This window comes from Saccostrea echinata, unplaced genomic scaffold, assembly GCF_033153115.1.
Source record: "Saccostrea echinata isolate AGI-Se365-2 ecotype Australia unplaced genomic scaffold, CSIRO_AGI_Sech_v1 ptg000054l, whole genome shotgun sequence".
Classification (NCBI taxonomy): domain Eukaryota; kingdom Metazoa; phylum Mollusca; class Bivalvia; order Ostreida; family Ostreidae; genus Saccostrea; species Saccostrea echinata.
Genome location: NW_026889803.1, coordinates 11,135,001 through 11,157,162, shown reverse-complemented (window position 1 = coordinate 11,157,162; position 22,162 = coordinate 11,135,001). Strand labels below are relative to the sequence as shown.

At 34.3% G+C, this 22,162-nt stretch overlaps 1 long non-coding RNA gene across 1 annotated transcript in view; it reads left to right on the top strand.

The window, feature by feature from the left end:
• Positions 1 to 1,120: 1,120 nt before the first annotated feature.
• LOC133172549 (uncharacterized) overlaps positions 1,121 to 22,162 on the top strand; it is a 35,558-nt gene continuing 14,516 nt past the window's right edge. Inside the window, exons 1-2 of the long non-coding RNA XR_009718948.1 lie at positions 1,121 to 1,510; positions 1,587 to 1,695. This is a non-coding gene — a long non-coding RNA (uncharacterized LOC133172549). The remainder of the gene's footprint in view (positions 1,511 to 1,586; positions 1,696 to 22,162) is intronic.

Genomic DNA, 22,162 nt, shown 5'->3' with positions numbered 1-22,162 from the left:
TTGCAATATATGGCAATATGATTTTTCAGTCGCGATGCTCAGCACTTAAGTTTATTATATAGTCTATAAATAGCCCCTATATAATCTTTACAAACGCAAACGGTTCATAACACTACATATTCACTGGATTTGAAGCCGTGTTCACCGGAGGGTCAGTGCGCGTGCAGCGGCATTGTCAACACCCCAACGTTGAAAATAATATGGTTACAACGGCCAGAGCCACTTGTGTGTCTGAGCAGGAAATATGTTAGGCAAGTCTATCGCAGGATTATTTTCCAAACATTTTGATGTCTTACACACAGCAAAAGGAAAACACGGAAGTTACAAGATGTAATCTGGACATTTTTTTTTTTAAATTTTCTATGACAGAGGTTCGTTAATGAAAACGGGTATACCGGTAGTCATGCAGGCTTCAATGTCTTATTCATTCAAAACCTGATTATATGATAAAACAATTATGGACTCTTTTGGTGGTGAATATGGTTTGTTATTCACCAGAAAAATATCAATATTGACCTCGGCTTCGCCTCTGTCAATATTGATATTTTTCTGGTGAGTAACAAACCATATTCACCACCAAAAGAGTCCATAATTGTATAATATTCACTTTCTTCCAGGGTATAGACAACAGAAGCTATCTAAAATACAATGAGGGCTTACTACAAAATATTTCTTATGAAAACATTGAGTATTTTGTTTAATGAGTTAACAAAAAACTTAATCATTATTTGAATTATTTTTTTCATCAGTTTTATTGAGCATAGATGAATTGTCATACCTGTGAGATGTTCATTCTATGACTTGTCTTATGTCATATTGATGAGTTGTCATATCTATGAATTTTTTTTGATGAGACCCGTCCAAGTGCAAGTTTTCTTCAGTGGAAATTAGTAAAGGAACAGTCTCATCGAAAACTTCGGGTTACGCTTTGTATTATCGTAAATTGTGTATGATTTTTCATTAATGAATACCCGGTAATTAAAAAAAACATAAAGGAACAATGAATGGCTTTTTGAGGGTTTCACCTTCGGTTCACAGGTCTTGGAAAAGAAAAAGAATTGTAAGTTTAAAGACTATTCCTCAATCATTATTGAACTAATTTTGAACACATGGTATTAAAGTCTGTAAAAGTGCTGTAAAGTTCAACATGAAGAATGTGGGAAAGATTTTGGTCTTTATAATGATCAATCCTGTACCTTGATTGTCCGTCTCAGGTGTGTGAATGTAATGTGAAACTATAGGCAATTTAGGAAGGGTGAAATGTTGGATGGCACATTTTGTTCAGACTAACAATGCCATGTGACAATTAATTACTGACAACTATCAGTGACATGTGATGTAGATTATAATTGAGCCAGAGCAATTTCCCACCATTAATACATTGCATGGCAATCAAATATTGAAGGTGTTTATAGCTTATTATCTCAGATCCTGTATAACTAGATTGGTCAAGTAATTGTGTTCATTGTTTGTTAGCTAGAGCTGTGCGACACTCCAGCACTCGGCTTAGGTAAGGGAGATACACCCTGACTTTACCTGGCACCTTTTCTAGATGTTGGTTGTTAATTGATTGCTTCCATTAATAGGTCAATTGGCTTGTGATCTGGGCCATGTCGCATAAGGAGTCTGTCACTGGAAGACGCAAGATGTGAATTCTCAAGGAGTTTCCAAGAAGGACTGTATATGTACATATAGGTAAGACTTTTATCAACCAGCTGATCAGAGTTGCTATAAATAGAGCATTTCAGTCAACATGTGGACTTCTGTATCAATAAAAGTATTTAAAAAATTGTTATTAAAAAAGTTGATACAGTTTGTATCTGTATTTAATATTTCCTCAGGTGTTGTGATGGATCATTAAATTGGGTTACATGTTGGTTACTTTCTCTTTCTTTCTTTTTTCTTTTTTTTAAAAAATACCTGTTCAGGTAAAAATATTTTGGGGTTTGATTTTGCCTGATTTGGAGATGGGGTCGTCTGCTGGAGCTCTGATAGTTAGACACGGTTGACACCTTTGGTCCGAGACTGACCAAACCTGTGCCACACAATAGATGTATCTGATAAGCCTCTTTGTTTCTCTCTGTTTGACTAGTAAAATTGACTTGGGGGCTTTCATCAGGATTAAGAGGGTCAGTATGGGGTCAAATTAGATTATCAGATTCCACACAATTTGATGCACCTGCCCGTTTTTCATAAAATTTGTCATTATAGAATGGAAGGCTATTTCTTGTTATCTTCTGTTTTGTTAATTTATCACAGACAGGTTTTCTCCTTTATAGATCTGTTTAATTCTTCAAGTTTAATAGCATTTCCAGGTATCGACACAGATAAACCCAATCATTACCCACACCTATGTTTTAAATGAACAGTGAATCAACTTGTTGTCTGTTAAGTTATGTGTGTATAGGTAATGATTAATTTGACATGTTACATATATTAATTGAAATCTCACAGTTTGCATCTTCAGAGTTCATAACATTTATAATGAAACAAATGTAATCAAACTAATGCCACATTTTAATATCAAGGTATTGCATATGTCAGTGCTAATTATAGAAGGCTCCTTAGATCTGAATTCTAGCTGGCTTAAATGTGCTCCCAACTTCAGGATGCGTTCTTTAAAGGGCAGTAACCGTCATTTGTAAGATGGTTTTTGCTTTTGTGCAAGCACGAATTTGTTTCATTAATTATAATTTTAGTTCAGCAATTTTTTTTAAAGAAGTTTGGTATGTAAAAATATGTTTTGAGTAGAATGGAGTTGTCAAATGATTGAAGAATTACTTAAGAAGTTCAAGAACTTGAAGTTCAATGGTATACCGTAAATCTGGAAATTTTTACTGTAGATAAATTTTTAGCAAATTTACGTGTGCAGTGCATTCGCAAAAATATTTTAAAAATAAATCAGCAACAAAAATTTTGCTGACAGCTAGTGTCTATTTTTAACTAAGTGAACAAGTGTTCGTAAGCAGTGGTCATTTAAGAAACCCATTTACAACAGATTGTTAACGAGATTTGATTTAATAAAGTATAAGAAAACTTTAAACAGTTTAGATGTTTTACCTCTTCTAATATTTTTATCTGAGTATTGAACATTGGCATCGTTTAAAATTGTATGTACATGCGTGATTTATTGTATGTACATGTACATGCGTACATGTAATTTATAAAGTGTTATGAAAATGTTAAGCACTAATTGTCTTTTTAATTTTAGCCCTAATGACAATTCGCAAAATTTTGAAATTTATTATTAATTTGAAAATTAATTTAAAAATTAATCAACAGCTTTTTGACCCAAATTTGCAAAAATAAATCGACGTAAAAATTTCCAGATTTACGGTATTGAAAATATTTTGAGATCAGATGTCTAAAAAAATTATTTTGTATGCATTTTCAAAAATTGAATTTCTTCAATTGGTAAACTAATTTAATGCAATTGCTTTCATTATTTAGACCAAAAAAATTTACTATATCTCCAGCAAACATAGGAATCACCTTGTCTGTTTGTCCATCCAATCATGTCCTGACCGTAACTTTCTTATGGATTATGATCGAAGTTTGTACTTCACACAAAGATTACATATGACTCGAGTGTGTGTCAGGACCTTGATCCCATGTCATTTAGTCAGGTTCATGGCACTTTCAGAAAAAAACATAATTCCCATCCTTGTCATATCTTGTAATGGAGAAAAATAGGTAGGTCAAACTTCACACAGTGATTGTTTGTGACCTGAGAGTGTTTCATGACCTTGACCCTGCATACAAAGATTCCTGATGATCTGAAGCAGCCCAAGGTCATTTGGGCTTTTAATTTTGTGAGTTCCAATTACAGTACCTCTACTTAAAACTAGTTAACACCACACATTGCTTATTAGAACTGATACATATTGAAGACTGACTTGGTGTAACCATTAACTGCCTTGAGTTATAGAGAGTGAAATATGGAGGATTTTAAGTAATTTGGGCAAGTTTAATGTCAATGTTTAAAAAGCATATAATTTGTGTCTGGTCCATAACTTACTAATTGAGGAACATTGGAACTCTTTTTGCTCTCCACATGCCCCTGTGCTAAAAGCAGTGACACTTTGAGAGGGGCAGGCAGGGAGGAGAATCTAAAGATTAATTTTATCTGGCCTTAGAGAAAAATGTTCTACATACTGAGAGTGAATTTGCTTGATTTATCAAGGAATAAAAATCTGATCCAGGGCCTGAGATCAAGAAATTGAAGAGATAGAGGTTCAGCTATATGAAGTCACCTGTACTACAAATTGTTAATTAGAAAGTCATGCTTAACATTTTCTTTTATACAAATTAATTAAAAGTACTAGTACAAATTATATAAATTCATCTGCATGGGTTGGAAAACCCCATTGAGGTCACATAAAGACCAACAGTGCTGCAGGGAACATGCACAGCATTTATTAGGTATGTTTTTAGCTCACCTGGGCTTTTCTGATCACCTGATGTCCATCTGTCTGTCCATCCATCTGTAAACTTTTCACATTTTCAACCTTTCTTCTCAAGAAAAATGGGGCCAATTTTAACCAATGTTGGTACAAAGCATCCTTAGGTGAAGGGGAGTTTAAATTGTTAAAATGAAGAGCCAATCCCCTTTTAAGGAGAGATAATCAAGAAAAGACAAAAATAGTGTGGGGTCATTAAAAAATCTTCTCAAGAACCACTGAGCCAGTAAAAGGTGAAACTTATATGGAATCTTCATGAGGTAGTGTAGATTCTAAATTGTTCAAATTGTGGCCCCCAGAGGTAAAGTGGGGCCACAATAGGGAATCAAAGTTTCACATTAAAACATATATATGAAAAATCTTTTAAAATCTTCTTCTCAAGAACAATTGGGCCTGAAAAAGTGAATCTTATGTAGAATCTTTTTGAGGTAGAGTAGATTCTAAATTATTCAAATCATTGCCCCTAGGAGGTAGGTTGGGGCCACAAAGGGGAATCAAAGATTTAAATTGAAAAATATATAAAGTAAAAATCTTTAAAAATCTTCTTCTCAAGAACCACTGAGCCAGAAAATGTGAAACTTATATGGAATCTTCATGAGGTAGTGTAGATTCTAAATTTGTCAAATTATGGCCCCCAGGGGTAGGGTGGGACCACAATAGGGAATCAAAGTTTCACATTAAAACATATAGGAAAAATCTTTTAAAATCTTCTTCTCAAGAACAATTGGGCCAGAAAAGGTGAATCCTATGTAGAATCTTTCTGAGATAATTTAGACTCTAAATTTTTCAAATCATTGTCCCTAAGGGGTAGGGTGGGGCCACAATTGGGAATCAAAGTTTTACATTGAAATATATTGGAAAAATCTTTAAAAATCTCTTTCTTAAGAAGTGACTGCGCAAGAAAAGATGAAACTTATGTGAAAACTTTATGTAAAAAGCAATTTTAGGTTATGTAGATTCAAATTTGTTCAAATCATAGCCCTCGTGGGTTGGGTGGGGCCACAATAGGCAATCTAAGTTTTACATTGGATTTTATAGGAAAAATACTTTAAAACTCCTCTTCTCAAGAATAGTAAAGCCATTATGAATCATTTTTTTAAGTGTGGAAGCATCATCAGGTGGAGTAGATTCAAGTTTGATGAAATCTTGAACCCTAGGGATAGGGTGGGGCCACAATAGATGATCATAAATTTACATAGGAGTTTATAGGAAAAGATTTTAGAAACTTCTCTGAAGAACAGCAAAGCCCTGATTGATCATAAAGTAGCATCATCTGGTAGTGTTAAGATTCAATTTTATTATGGCCCCTGTCTACAGGATTGAGCCACAAAAGGCGAATCAAAATTTTACATATGAATGCACATGTATAAAAGGGGAAAATCTGATGAAGGACAACAGGGCCAAATGACTCAGGTGAGTGTTATGTCCATGGGCCTCTTCTTATTTTATATAATAGAACTTTATATAGATGCATGCAACATGAAATTTTACTTATTCTGCAAATTATTATTAGCCTACATGTAATTATTGATAATTACCACTACTGAATACTGTATAGTTATATGAATAGATGTATAGGTGGAGTGATACACATGGTTTATGAAAAAGTATAACCTTTATTACTTGTATCCCCTACTTTTGTATCGGTGGTTGTAAATGCAATGCCATATGAACATTGAACTTATCAACCTATTGTGATAATTAAATGTGTTAAAACTAATTTAGCATATTAGTAATACTTCTGCAGAGGTGTTTCAAAAGGTACTGTTCTATATATAATATGAAGAGCAAAGATGAACATTAATTGTGCATGCTTCCTTATAGTTTTATCTGACTTTGGTCAATAGTCTGAGAGAGGAGGGCTGAACTGTGTCATAGCGTGAAGAAGATGATGTTGACTTCTAGTCCTCCTCTGTTTCTTTGAAATAATGAGCACCCACAATGTCTCTCTTCTTGCAAATAAAGCAGTTATTTGTTCTGTCAAATCTGGAGGTTTCTACATTACAATTTAATACCATCATAAGAACTGCATGGTAAAGAATGTATGGAAAGGCCAAATTGCTATCTGTAGAAAAATTGATTTTTCTCCTGTGTTTTAATTGCCTAATCAAAACGGGCCTGATTGCAATAAGTGGACTAAATTAGACTAATCAGTCTTTAGATATTGCAATAATCAAACTGGTTTAATTACCCCTTCATCTCTTCTGGCCATGGACTGAACTCATTAATGTGATTAATGAAAGATAATTTCTTTCTCCATTTTTGGATAGAAATGGAAATTTTGTCGAGTTGAATAGCCAAAGTAATTATAATCCATAAATCAGCTAAGTACATATCAAGCAGTTCTGTGTGGATGGAATCTAATGTTTGTCGCTACATATCACGTTGCTTTAATGCATTGAACAACATACTTTTTCCTGTCTGTATTTTTTTTCTGAAAATTTTAGACTATCTTCTTTACATGTGAAGAACTAATATAGCACTATCACCAAGTTATGATATTTGATATCAGTACAGTACACATTTCATTCGTTTTCTACACTAGCAGGATTTTAACTAAACTTCATTTTTTGCGAAGAATTATTATGGTTGCATATACACTTGACTTGCACCAAGTCGTAATTACTACATGTGACTCTCAATATCTCCAAGTCAAGAATTCAAGTTTTCCAGAGTTAAAAAAATTTCTAGACTGCTTGACTTGTTTTAAAATAAGTTTAACCTAAAGTTATTGATTCTCATACATACCAATACCATGGGTGTCTGCAAGATTGTAGCAGCTACATAGATTTACATAGAGCTACGGTCTTGTATGATGTTAGCCTAGTTGCTATATAACTAAGTTATAGATACTAAGCGTTAAATAATTAGCTGCATGTAATAGACATGTTTAGTCCTTTATACAGTGGATATAGCTCATAGGATATCGTTTTCATATCCATGGTTGTGACGTATGTCATAATGGTTTTTGCGTGAATTTGATCAAGTCAAATATTGTGAATTCACATCTATAAAACAGTATTGTACATGAAATAGCTATGTGTCAAACATGTTATAAAAAGAATCTCCGATGGTTTATGCTTGGATATGATTTTTTTATGCAACTCATTGGATAAAAGATCATATCCAACCACAAACCATGGGAGATCCTATATATAAGCATGCAGCAGGGTTTAGCCACTAAATTTAACAACTTTATATATTCATTTGTACTTCTATGGTAAATTCAAGGATCTGCAAATCTTTCTTAATAAATGAAACAAAATAAATATATATTGTCTTTATATTTATCTATTGATGTAAGACTAATAGAATCATTCATTACTACGAGTGTGGGATAGTGAAATTCCACCAAGGGGACAAGATTCACGGTCTAGGACAAGGCTTTGCCGAGTCCTAGACCGTGAATCTTGGCCCCGAGGTGGAATTTCACTATTCCCACACGAGTATGTAATGAATGATTATTTTTCTCGCATTATTTTATCCAAAATAACGGCCTGTCAATGACGTCGCCATGATAGGGCTAAAAATATATTCTTTTAATTTTCCATCTAATTAAAAATCTAAATACACCATCAGAGAGAGCGTACCTGAAAATGGTTTACACATAGTGCAAACTGATAAAATGAATTTCAGTCCATGTAAATTAATTAGATAGATAAAAACTGGGAATAAAAAAACTTATTTATCCGATAGCGTACACATTCATTCAAGAAGAATCCTTCCGCGATCTAAAAATAGTGCCATTTAAAAAGTGAAAATACGACAATATTTTGAATGAAAATAAGTTTATCTTAATAAGTTAACTGACAACATTTTAAGGATATGTAATATTTTTTTAACATTGTTACAATTTCTTTTTATAAAGACGGAATGTTTACGTTATCGTTCGTGGCGTAGTAATACACAGTGTAAGACAGAAAAATCTCACACTGCTGTCTCACACTGGACAAGTCAATCTTACACTGGTGATTATGCGAGAAAATATTGTATTGTTGTGTTTATTCACAAGAAAATGATATAATTTTATTGAAGCATATATCATTCATATTTTGTTACCATCAAATGCTATTAAAGTATATATAAAGTGTAGAAATAACATGTAAAATAATCTTATAAATATCTGCATAGTTATATAAATTTATTGTTTTGCAATGGTCACGAACAATGCACAACACTCAAATTATTAGTGCTCAGTTCTTAATTTCAGCACTTGGATGGCAAATTATTTTCGAAAAGTTGGCGTTTATTATTTTAAGCGCAGGTGATAATTGGCTGATAATTATTGTAGCCCTGTGGTCCCCAGTCCTCATACAGTGTCAATTGTATAAACACCCTGTTACATGGGTTGTGCGTCTTTGTCTGGGGTCATGTAAATGTTGAGGTAAAGGTGCTAATTAAGTCATGCTTGCATACACCTAACACTACGAAATATCATCTGAGATATCATCGAGGGTAAACTACAATAGATTATGCATTAATTTCATTTTGATTTCAAGGGACCATGGATTTTGAGAGACTGAAAGTTTGAGAGATTAAGAGTAAATTTGCTTATAGTTATACGGGAGGAAAAATTGGGACCAGAGACTCACTTTGAGAGATCAAGAACTTCGAACCATCGAGATTAACCTGTATAAGTTAATTTCATTCGATTGTACTCATAGAGAGTAAGAGTCTTAGCTCCTGTCCATGTGGAGGTTATTTTTTTAAAAATTAAAAACCCAATGGTCATATCTAAATTAAAGTTTCAAATCAGGTACCCTAAGTCAAAATGGACCCAAAATTGTGTTCATTATTGAAACTAAAAAGCTTTTATATCTTTTTTTAGGTCACCTGAATCACTCAGGTGATCTATTGCTATCTCTTTTCGTCCATCGTCGTTCGTCGGTCGTAAACTTTTGAACATTTTCAGCTTCTTCTCTGGAACCAGCAAACCAATTTCAACCAATTTTAGCATATAGCATCTATGGGTGGAGGGGAACAAAAATTGTGTTATTCGTGGCCCCTGCCCCCCTGGGGCCTGCGGGGTGGGGCCAAAACCATCAAAATTAATGCAATCTTTAAAAATCTTCTTCTTTACTCCTGGACATCAAGCAGTCAAACTGTTGGCATGATTGTAATAAGCATTGAGCCCTCTACCAAAATTGTTAAATTCATGGCCCCAGGGTCAGGGGTTCTGGTGCTAGGGCGGGGCTATGTAGATCATATAGTGAAAGTGTATTATTTCTTTGAAAATCTTCTTCTCTACTCCTGGGTATTATTGAAACAAATTGAATACATAGTTATGATAAGCAAGAGTGACTCTACCAAAATTGTGAAATTCATGACCCCAGGGTCAGGGGTTCTGGTGCTAGGGTGGGGCTATATAGGTCATATAGTGAAAGTGCATTATTTCTTTGAAAATCATCTTCTCTACTCCTGGGTATTACTGAAACAAATTGAATACATAGTTATGATAAGCAAGAGTGACTCTACCAAAATTGTGAAATTCATAGCCCCAGTGTCAGGGGTTCTGGTGCTAGGGCGGGGTTATATAGATCATATATTGAAAGTGCATTATTTCTTTGAAAATCTTCTTCTCTTCTCCTGGGTATTATTAAACAAATACATGGTTATGATAAGCAAGGATGCCTCTTCCAAAATTGTGAATTTCATGACCCCTGGATCAGAGGTTCTGATGTTAGGGTGGGGGCTCTATTTATTATATAGTGAAAATGCATTAATGCTTTAAAAATCTTCTCTGCACCTGGGCATATCAGAGGCAAAAAGAGTAAAAGTTTTAACAAGGAAAGGTATTTTTACCAGATTTTTGAACATCAGGACCATTTGGTCGAGTGTTCTGGTCCAGGCCAGGGCTCTATTAATTTGTATTCTCCTGAGAGGATTTATTCCCCTTTGCCTTTTACTTGTGATAATTAATCACTGTAAATAATGTACTTGAAGGGTTAATAGAATAAGAGAATTATGCAAGAATTTTTATTGTAAAATACAAAAAGTACTTTCGTAGTTTTAATGATCAGGTAGACTTGTAAGTAATAGATAAATAAAAATGAGACAAAAATAACTTGTCTTATTAAATGTTCATCAAAGACCAAGAGAGGCCAATGTAAGAGATTTCAAAAAGGTATTAAAAGAGTACAGAAGCACTGATAGTTTGTTTATATACTGTCTGGTGAGAGTGATAAATGGGGAACAGATTAGAACCTAATTTGTGAACTGTTAATGAATACTAGACTAATTATTTTGTTGATCCTGATACCCTATTTTTCTTGCTTTTGGGCAACAAAGCTTCACCTTTCAGTTCATTTTATACTCTATGGATCCACTAAATTGTTGTATTATACTCAGGTGACTGTTAAGGCCCTTGGGCCTCTTGTTTATTTTATAAACTTTTTTTGGGGGGGGGGGGGGGGGGGGGATAGCGAAGGATTGGTCAAAATGATATGTAGTGTTAGTTAAAATCTGAACCAAGGGACCAATTATGTTGGACTTCAGTAGTGAGTATACAGTTAAATGGCACTGCAGATTCTCTGCTTTTGATTCCAGACACTGCTGTACAGTGGGAAATATTGGTCAGGACAAAAAGTAAATGTGAGTTGTGTTTGATTTGTTGGTAAATCTTATATGCTGGCATATTGTAATCATGAGTTGTCTTTGATTTGCCAGCACTTCTTATATGCCTGCATAACTGCACCATCGATATTAAAATACAAGAGGGAAAAGATGTTGGGGAAAATCTTGGGATAAGGGAAAAAAATAAATGATCACTGTTGACCAGATAGCTCAGTTGGTAGAACACTTGACTAATGATTTTGGGGGCCAGGGTTCAAATCCTGGTTTGGTCTGTCATAATTTTCTCCTCTCCAGTTACAAAGAGGTCATAAAAGTCAAGTTAATTTAATTAGGTAGAATCTCACAAAAGTTGACACAGGTTGAACAGCATTTCACAGTTTGAACACCATTGCAGCACAATCGAGTATCATGTATTTTAAAGATTTCAAAACTCATTTGGAAAAAAAAGAGGATATAAACAATGTAAAATGAACCTCATATGTAAGAAACTCCCTCTACAAATGGCAAGAATCTTCTTTTAAAAAAAAGATTTTTAAAAAGTTGTACCAGGCCAACGTTACAATCAAGTAAGTACAGACAGAGACTACTCACAACCACTCCTGCCTAACCAGATACCCCAACCCTAGCCTAACTCTAAGTCCAGCTGCTCAAACATTATAACTTTATGATGATGCAAGTCTAAGGTTGCATACAGTAAATGTAAGAAGATAGGTAACAGTGTTCCAGCTAGGGTGAAATGGAGGGGCGCTGCGCCCCGCCCTCAAATCAGTGCGCCCCTCTGCCCCCACAGCCGCCCCTGTGTCCCCTATTAGTGTCCTATAACATTCTGACTGTCCTTTTCCCTCTTTAGAATAATTAGTGTGTTCTAAAGTAGATTACCTAAAGACAATCAGCAGTTCACACCTCCTGCCATGGGCGATTACGTAATGAAACTCACATTACGGTACCTATGTACTATACAGGTGCCCTTTTTCAATTACAGGTGATTAGGTAATTACTTTGATCACTTGACAGTCTGAATAGGGGTTAAAAGCTGAAATACTTTGATTATGTCCAAGCTATCTGTTTTAATATAAAACAATAGTCTTGTCTTATAGCGTTCTAAAAATAAATCACGAAAGTGAAAGTAGCATTAACTTTGACCTTTAATACTAATTATAAATTGTTGACCTTTTTTTCTGAAAAATGAAGGAATTTAATATCCAAATAGCACAGAAACAAGTATAAAATTTTTCAATTATTTTCTCCTTAATTAGGATTCTTGACACTCTGAAAGGAATTTTTAAAGATTACAGATAATATGTAACTGTGTTCCATTTCATTGCAGAAGTTTAAAATTAATTCAGTTAATTAATTATCTGCCACCAACGTGATCAATTTGAAAAAAAAACAAAACAAAAAATATAACCTACAAATACTGAATCTATTTACCGGTAATACATTTGCCAGAAACATGCATACATACTCATTTAGCTATAGTACATGTATAGACCTACATGTATGTACTGCAATAGTGAGACACCAGTTAGTTTATATGAATTATGGTGCTATTATTGAAAATAGGAATCAAGAATAGAAGATGATTTTAAAAAGAGATAGAAAAGTAACATTTATTCTAAGATGATCTTTAAAATTCTTTTTTACATCTTTACATACTAGCTATAAATTAGTATGTGTTTATGTATCTTTCAAATCAATAAGGTTAAATAAATTAGTAATATTTGAAGGAGTTCAGTAACAAGGTAAAATAAATAAATAATATTTGTAGGGGTTTATTATTATGAGGGTGAAGTAATGAGATACGACTATGTAACAAAAGCTCGCAACAACGGTAAGTCGCAAAAAAAGTGCCCTTCTCTTGCACCCCTCCATTTTCAGATCCTAGCTGGAACACTGGGTAATCTGATTATTAGATCAAACTTAAAATTTTAATGTAATGAGATTGATTGATGTGTGCTGAAGGTGGACTCCTGATGAGGCGGGTCATACTACATACCTAAAAACGATGTGCTGTTAAAGTAGACCTATACTCACACTTCATCATTAACAAATAGGAAAACGAACCACACTTTCTTTTTTCCAATACTTGTATGTGATTTTTTAAAACTATATTAGGTTGACTTTTACTTGGCATTTTGAATATCTGCTAATGATTTTGCTAAGTTAATCTCGTCAATAATAACTAAAGTGAACAGTTAAACGTGAAATTAAGTGAAAAAGGAAGGATGGAAATAAGGTTTACAGAGACATGATGAGATAATTCATGTAAAGGTATAACATGTGACATGGATCATGAAATCCAATGCAAGCAAGACAGACAGGCCTGGACTATTGTCATTGGGCAAGATGAAGTTAATACTGATGCTCGCAAGAGATGGAATGGGCCACGATTTGACAGTGACAAATCTAATGATAAATTAATTCATTATAAACATTGAAACTTTACTGCAAATAACTATCTATCACGTTTATAGACGTAAGATCCCCCCCCCCCCCCCCCCCAAACACACACCACCTACATAGGAGTAAAAGCACAGTACATAAATATCTTTAGAGTAGATGAAAGTGGTTGATTCACTTGCAGCACACTAACTTTCTGTATCCATACGAATTTGTCAATCATGGTCAAATTTTGCCCCATTTATATCAGCCATTGAACTCCTGCCACTGCAGTACAAAATACTTACAACCCAAACCAATGTCAGGGTACTAGTCTATATTTGAATATTCTGAAATAAGTTGATTAATTCATTTCCTACTAATCCCAACATAAAAACTCTCATCTGTATAATGAAGCACTAACTGGTTACTGTAAAATCAGCTCTACAGTTAGGGCATAATGATAAATATAGGCTTATATGGTTATCATATTACCTATCTTTGTATAGAATTATTTTAATTTTTTTGGTACAGTTTAAAACATACACTCCAAAAAAAAAAATGACATGTTTGTAAGTGTGGCAATACAGGACACTAGACCAGCATTTCCACACCCTTAAATTATTATATCATTTATCTAAATTGACAGATATTTTTTATGAATGTTGAAACTACATGTATACACATGATTCACAAGCATTTGGATGCATGTTACTGGATAAAAAAAAATTAGGCATCTTTCTGTTAGCTTTCAGTTTTATAAATTTGAGAGAAATTTGTTACTTTATATTGTTATCAAAATTTTTCATTATTTGAACATCAGAGTACCCACACATAGTCTTACTTTCAACAAAAGCTTATGTGTTATTGTTCATTATTTCTTAATTCTTCCTTTTAAGGACACTTTGCAACAAACAAAATAATGGAGCATGGATTGGTATATTTTGGTTATAAATGATGCAGATATCAAATACCTAAAATATAAGGAAATTATTTTATGATGTTCAAACTCGATCCTCACTTTTTGTCTCTCCCAGTATAAATCTATACCAATTTTTATCATTTTATAGGACACTACAGAGAAATCTTGAATAAAAATTGAACTTTATGTGATTAAAATTATTTATTTTACTTAAATAACCAATGCGTAGATCAGATATCTAATTTTGATGATTTTGGGAAAGAAAACTTAGCAAGTGGCCTTAAATATATGCCTGAATTCCATTCTCAACATCTAACTCCTCTTACAGCAACATTGTTCTATATTTAGGGCTCATACTCTCCTGCTCTCAAAGTTTCAGTTAGGCATTGAATGATCAATTTTAGCTTACCAGAAGCAAAGCATGAGGTTTACCAACAAAGTTAAATATGTTAATATCGAAATGTAAACTTTTCTTATTTCTGAATTCTCCAGAACTTCTGGGCCAATTTCAACCAAACTTTGTTGTGGGATACCAACAGAGGGTCTACTGTTGATCACCATGTTTTCGTTACACCTTATTTTTGCAAGATAGGTATTTGGTATTTGTAAGCAAGACAAAATTTTCATGAATGCTGGTTATTGCTGTGTATATCCTATATGCTAATGAAAATTTACACGAGAATGAAATTTGCGCGAGCAGACTGTCTTTCGTAATTGCGCAAAAATAAAGTTCTCATGAATAAGAAGTGATTTACATTATTAAGGATCATATGAATCTTTGCAAGTGATTGACATAGATCTTGAAGTCATATAAAGGTCAATTTTTTTCTATTTCAAGAAGGGAATTTTTTTCAAATAAGAGTGCGGACAATTATCTATTTAAGTAATTAATACTATGAAAGAGGTATTGATAAGTAATTTTAAAACTCTTCAACCTAAATAAAATTATAATCTATATATAAAATTGTATAACTTAAATGTCAAGCGATTGATTAGAAGTGGTTCATGTTAATGATATTAACTGATATCAAAATTACTTACTGAACATTTTTCATGTACTTGTAAATGGGTGGGTCATGTCCATCCTTTTGTCCTTCCAGCCTTCCATATGTCTGTATGCATGTCCATCACACTTCAGATTTAGAGTTACAAACTGTTCCAGATAGTTTTATCAAACTTCATACAAAGTTACTTATTGGTGGGAGCAATTCAACTATTTTGTAAATCTAATCTTGACCTTTACTATGACCTTCCACTTCAGTGAGATTTCGAACTTCATACATGTACAAAGTTAAATATAGATTGAACCAACTTTTTTTCATGACAACTTTCATTCATGATTAGTCAGACTGAAATCCATCCGAGACGATTAATTTTCATGATATCGGAAACATTCTACTTAAATACACATTAAAAAATTAGTTTGCGATGATAAATATATGTATTCATAAGTGAAACATGGTCGCGAAATTTGCTGATATTTCTCTCGAGCAAAATAAAAGTTGGTTTACGGTTTTCTCGAGTGATACAACTGTACCGTTATTTTTTGACAGTGATCTTTCATATGACCTTTACTCCATATGACCTTTAGCTTCACTTAAGAGTATTTTAACTTTGAAACATTTTTAGCTCTTCTGAGCCAAAGGCTCAAAGAGCTAATGCTATGGCCATTTGTGCGGTGTGCGTAAACTTTTTAGAATATGGGCCATAACTCAAGAACCCCTTGGCCAATTATTGTCAAATTTGTCACAGGGTATCCTTGGCCCAAGGGCTCCCTTTTATACTAAAACTGGGGTTGTGACCCTTTAACAAGGGGAGATAATTAGGAAAATAGAAAAAAAAGTACTGGTTGCTAAAAAATCTTCTTCTCAAGAACCACTGGGCAGATTATCACCAAACTTACACAAAAGGATGAGGATATGTTGTAGATTAAAATTTGCATGGGGATTTACCCTGGGGCAAAGGGCGTGGTCTCAAGGTCACTTCAAAGTTGACCAAAAATTACATTTTATTAAAATGTTGATATTTTGCTTACTATAAGGACTAGGATCATCAAATCTTGTCAGTTGGTGCATCTAAGGACCTCATATCATGTTGACTCAAAAGTAGGTCACGGTGACCTACTTTTTAAATTTTGTGGCCATTCTTTTTCAAAATGATTTAGAGGCATATTTTGAACAATTTAAGGCCTATGATCATCAAACTCTGTCAGTTGATGCATCTTGGGTCCTCAAAGTATGTCAACTAAAAAGTAGGTCACCTTGACCTACTTTTTGAATTTTATGGCTAATCTTTTTTAAAACACTTAAGGTCATAAATTTGAATACGGGGAGGCTTAGAATCATTAAATCTTGTAAGATGATGCATCTTGGGGCCATAAAACATATTTATTAAAAAGTAGGTCACAGTGACCTACTTTTTGAACTTTGCAGGCATTCGATTTCAAAGTGTTTTAGAGGCATAATTTGGACATTTTAAGTCCTATGATCATAAAACTTTGTAAGTTGATGCATCTTGGGTCCTCAAAAAAGGTCAACTGAAAAGTAGGTCACCATGACCTACTTTTCAATTTATATGACTATAATTAAATATTTCAGGTACTAATTGGCTTAGAATCATCAAACTTTGTCAGTTGATGCATCTTGGGTCTTCGGAGTAGGTCGACTAAAAAGTAGGTCACCGTGACCTACTTTTGAAAATTTATGGCTTTAATTAGATATTTCGGATACTAATTGGCTTAGAATCATCAAACTTTGTCAGTTGATGCGTCATGGGTCTTCGGAGTAGGTCGACTAAAAAGTAGGTCACCGTGACCTACTTTTGGAAAATTTATGGCTTTAATAAAATACTTCGGGTACTAATTGGCTTAGAATCATAAAACTTTGTCAGTTGATGCGTCATGGGTCCTCGGAGTACAACAACTGAAAAGTAAGTCACAGTGACCTAGTTTTGAAAATTTATGGCTTTAATCAAATATTTCGGGTACTAATTGGCTTAGAATCATTAAACTTTGTCAGTTGATGCGTCTTGGGTCCTCGGAGTACAACAACTGAAAAGTAGGTCACGGTGACCTACTTTTGAAATTTTATGGCTGTATTTAATATTTTCAGGAATTATTTGGCTTAGAATCGTCAAAATTTGTCAGTTGATGCATCTTTGGTCCTCGGAGTAGGTTGACTGAAAAGTAAGTCACTGTGACCTACTTTTGAAAATTTATGGCTGTAATTAAATATTTTGGGTACTTATTGGCTAGAATCATCAAACTTTGTCAGTTGATGTGTCATGGGTCTTCGGAGTAGGTCGACTAAAAAAGTAAGTCCCCGTGACCTACTTTAGGAAAATTTATGGCTTTAATAAAATATTTTCGGGTACTAATTGGCTTAGAATCATAAAACTTTGTCAGTTTATGCGTCATGGGTCCTCGGAGTACAACAACTGAAAAGTAGGTCACGGTGACCTACTTTTGAAAATTTATGGCTTTAATCAAATATTTCAGGTACTAATTGGCTTAGAATCATTAAACTTTGTCAGTTGATGCGTCTTGGGTCCTCGGAGTACAACAACTGAAAAGTAGGTCACGGTGACCTACTTTTGAAATTTTATGGCTGTATTTAATATTTTCAGGAATTATTTGGCTTAGAATCGTCAAAATTTGTCAGTTGATGCATCTTTGGTCCTCGGAGTAGGTTGACTGAAAAGTAGGTCACTGTGACCTACTTTTGAAAATTTATGGCTTTAATTAAATATTACAGGTACTAATTGGCTTAGAATCATCAAACTTTGTCAGTTGATGCATCTTGGGTCCTTGGAGTAAAACAATTGAAAAGTAGGTCACTTTGACCTACTTATAAAATTTTATGATTATAATTTTAAAAAACATTTTAGGTATTAATTGGCTTAGAATCATCAAACTTAGTTGATGGGTCCTCAGAGAATGACAAGTGATAAGTAGGTCACCATGACCAACTCTCAGGTACTAATTGGCATAGAATCATCTTGGGTTCTCAGAGTGTGAATTGGAATTTCAAGGGTTTATGTAAATATACAGGATACTTCGAAGCTTCAAATAGAAGTGATAGGTTGTACAGTTTATCAGAAGAGCGATTCAAGGCCCATGGGCCTCTTGTTTTTTTATTCATTGATTGTGTATGTTGTTTTACTTTGAATTCAAGAATTTTTTATGCTTGACATAGTTGGAACCTCCACTTTTAAGGTCATATATAAAAGAATGGTGATTCATTTCTAATGCCTATTATTTTGGCAAAGGAACAGTCATTTCCAGTGTTAAACTTCTTAGATTTGCTGCAGAACTAGGAACAAGAATCAAACCCAAGCTTTCTGCACATGAAGAGCTAAACCTCTAGGTTAATAACCTCAACTGGTTCTTTTCTCTAAAGACAACATCAGATGATACGTACTGATTTGATCACATACAAATTTGCTACTTATAGAGATAATAAACTTGAGGCAGAAAGACATTATCACACCCCTGCAAACAAAGTTTTTTTTTTGGGGGGGGAGGGGGGGTATACAGAAATCACCTTGTCAGTTTGTCTATCCCTCTGCCCTTGCAATCTTGTCCAGACTATAACTTTGTTGTGGAGAATCATTGGAAGCCATTTCTTAGTAAAACGATTGTTCATGACCTGAGGGTATTTCACAACCTTGACCCAAGGTCTTTCCAGCATGTTAAAGGTCACTGTTAGAAAAAGTATTGAATTTGTGTCTGGTCCACCACCTCCTAATGGAGAAACATTGGAATTTGTGTCTGGTCCACAAGTTCCTTAAATGGAGAAACATTAGAATTTGTCTGATCCACAACTTCCTAATGGAGAAACATTGGAAGTTCATATCTCACACAAGATTTGCCTTATGACCTGAATTTTTGTCATGACCTTGACTCAAGGTCATTTGATCAAGTTCAAGGTCACTTGTAGAAAAATGTGTAATTCCTTTTCTGACCAGGTCTTATAGTGGAGAACATTTAGAGACTCATACTTGTCACAATATAGCATGTGATGAGAATATGTACTGACCTTGACCCAAGGTCAGTCCAGCAAGTTCAAGGTCACTGGCAGAAAAAGTGTATTATTCATATCTGGTCTATAACACTCAAATGGAGTCTCATTTGAAATTGATATTGCTTATGACTTCAGGGAGTGTCTTGATCTGATCCAAGATCATTTTGGCAAGTTCAAGGTCACATTTTGAGCATTACATATTGGAATCTTTAAAAAAAAGCAGCAGGTGGGGGGGGGGGGGGGGGGATTTTGTGAGCTCGCTCACAGTACTTCTCGTTTAACTGCTAGATACCGTAGGTTGAAGTAACACTATAGATACCATGCTAGGAAAGGCAATGCCTCTACTATGGTAAACAGCACATTTTTTTTTGCCTTTCCCATTCTAAAAAAAATTCAAATACTGTTAAGTCCATAACTTGAGATTACATAGAAAGGGGTGCACCCCACCATAATTTTTTACCTTTTGCCAATTTTTTAAATGATGGCCAATCTTCTCCAACCAAATATTGTCCAGGCCTTAACTTTAAAACCCTTTACCCATTTCTTCAATGTAGGCCAAATAAAAATGTTCATATCATAACTTTAGAACCCTTTGACATTTTGGACTTCATACTTGGAACATGGAAAGATGAGATTAAAATGAGATCAACTGCACCATATTTTTATACCCCCTGCAAATGAAGTTTTAGGGGGTTTATAGGAATCACCTTGACCAACTGTTTGTCTGTCCTTCTGTGCATGCAATGGTGTTCAGGCTATAACTTTGATGGAGGAACATTGGAAGCTCTAATACTTGACAAAACAGATTGCATATGACCTTAGGGTGTCTCATGATCTTGACTCAAAGTCATGCCACTAAGTTCAAAGTCACTGGCAGAAAAGTATTAAATTTGTTTGCAATCCATAACTTTCTCATGGAGAATCATTGAAATCCCATACCCTGTACAAAGGTTTCTTATGTCCTGAAGGTATGTTCTGACCTTGACCCAAGTTCATTTGGCCAAGTTCAAGATCACTTTTAGTTAAATAATTTCAGTTCTATTCATCTTGTGTAATGGAGAAACAGTGAAAGCTTGTAATTAGCACATAGATTGCCTGTGACCTAAGGGTGTGCTTTGCCCTTGATCAAAAGTCATTCCAGCAAGTTCACAGTCACTGGTAAAAGTGTTTAATTGTGTCTGGTTTATAACTCTCTAATGAAGAATTACTGAAGTTGATACTTGACACATAGATTAAGGGAATGCCCTGATCTTGACCAAAGGTCATTTTTACAAGTTTAAGGTCACTGGCCGAAGAAATGTAAAATTTGTGTCTGGTTCATAACTTTGTGTTGTAGAAACATTGAAAGTTCAAACTTCACATAAACATCACTTATATCCTGAAGGTTGGTTTTGACCTTGACCAAAGGTCATTTAAGCAAGTTCAGGGCAACTTGCAGAAAAAAAGGGTAAAGTTATGTACAGTGTTGATACTTCATACAAATGGTACATCATATCCTTAATATTATGTACTGGAGGTGAGCCAGGACCTTAACCCAAGGTCATTTAGGCAAGTTCATGGTCACATGTATAAAAAAAAAAATAAGGTCCTTGGGCACTGTAGAGAAAATAGCATGGAGGGTAAAATTTTGTGAACTTGTTTACAGTACCTCTAGTCTTATCTTAATCCATTTCTTCCATCAATGTCAAATTTAGGGGAAAAAATGTCCAGGCCATAACTTAACAAACCTTTGACATGAAGACTTTAAACATGGAAAATTAGAATGGTGCATTACACTGTAATTTTTATCTTTTAATCTGAGATTCAGGGCAAATAATTTTTGGTCTCTGTTTGTCTGCAAAAACTATTACCTTGACCATTAGGAAAGATTGGTGCTGGGGCTTTCACATGTGTATTCCTTATGACAAGACCTTTCTTTTGGTACCAAAATTTTGACTTGACATGACCTTGACATTTCACATACTTTTGAAAAACATTAACCTTGGCCATAACTTCTGAATGATTGGTTCTAGAGCTTTTGTTTTTCACATATGTATTTCTTGTGATAAAACCTTTCTCTGAGTACCAACATTTTGGACCTCATGAAATTGACCTTGGAGTTAACCTATTTTTTAAAAATTGATCAAAACCGGTCAACTAAATAAATTCACTGCTGCATTCTCATGAAGTGTTGGTGTCCTGTTTTATATCTTTAAGTGTACAACTTTAGGTTCAGACGGTATTGAATACCATTCGGTATCCACACATGAGAATCTCTCACAATTTCAACCACAAGGTGTTGGTCTCCAGTTTTTCTTTGTTTTGTATTTTTTAAAAACTTTAACCTTGGCAGTGAGCTGCAATATGAGGGCACAGGTGTTTCACAAACAGATTGTTTTTACCTTGAACCACTTTTTAGCTCACCTACATGTAATAATGGGAGCTTATGCTGTAATCTCAGAGTCAGTATCCCAAATTAAGTTTTTGGAACAGATTTATTTCAAAGTAACTCTTGGCATATATTGATCAAAATTGCATGGACAATGATGCTAGTATGTTTTATTGTACCAGTCAGGGTTTGGATGCTGCATTTTCAGCCAATATTTTCCAGAAGCATGATCATGTTAATGTTTTTGGAGCAGGTTAGTTTTAGGAGCAGGTTTCACTCCTAAATAACTGTTAACCTTATAGTGACTCAACTTGCATGAAAGGTGCATCTAGGGATCTTGCTTCCTAAGCTTGATCTGACCTACATTTTCTGAATGAGTGAAAAGGTTTAAGTTTTTGGAGCAGGTTCATTCCAAAGTAACTAAGTCTTGCAGTGACAA